Source organism: Lottia gigantea (assembly GCF_000327385.1).
Source record: "Lottia gigantea unplaced genomic scaffold LOTGIsca_64, whole genome shotgun sequence".
NCBI lineage: Eukaryota > Metazoa > Mollusca > Gastropoda > Lottiidae > Lottia > Lottia gigantea.
This window is the reverse complement of record NW_008710179.1, coordinates 977580-978340: the sequence shown is the minus strand read 5'-3', so window position 1 is coordinate 978340 and position 761 is coordinate 977580.

The window sequence follows — 761 nt, the reverse complement described above, 5'->3', positions numbered from 1 at the left end:
TTTTTGCTGGTATTTCCCCTTGATTTGCGAGAAAGACCCGCCAGAAAAATTCCTATATAATGTCTACGGCCATACCACGTTGAAAGCACCAGTTCTCGTCCGATCACTGAAGTTAAGCAACGTCGGGCTCGGTTAGTACTTGGATGGGTGACCGCCTGGGAACACCGAGTGCTGTAGACTCCTTTTTGCTGGTATTTCCCCTTGATTTGCGAGAAAGACCCGCCAGAAAAATTCCTATATAATGTCTACTGCCATACCACGTTGAAAGCACCAGTTCTCGTCCGATCACTGAAGTTAAGCAACGTCGGGCTCGGTTAGTACTTGGATGGGTGACCGCCTGGGAACACCGAGTGCTGTAGACTCCTTTTTGCTGGTATTTCCCCTTGATTTGCGAGAAAGACCCGTCAGAAAAATTCCTATATAATGTCTACTGCCATACCACGTTGAAAGCACCAGTTCTCGTCCGATCACTGGTTAGTACTTGGATGGGTGACCGCCTGGGAACACCGAGTGCTGTAGACTCCTTTTTGCTGGTATTTCCCCTTGATTTGAGAGAAAGACCCGTCAGAAAAATTCCTATATAATGTCTACGGCCATACCACGTTGAAAGCACCAGTTCTCGTCCGATCACTGGTTAGTACTTGGATTGGTGACCGCCTGGGAACACCGAGTGCTGTAGACTCCTTTTTGCTGGTATTTCCCCTTGATTTGCGAGAAAGACCCGCCAGAAAAATTCCTATATAATGTCTACGTCCATACCA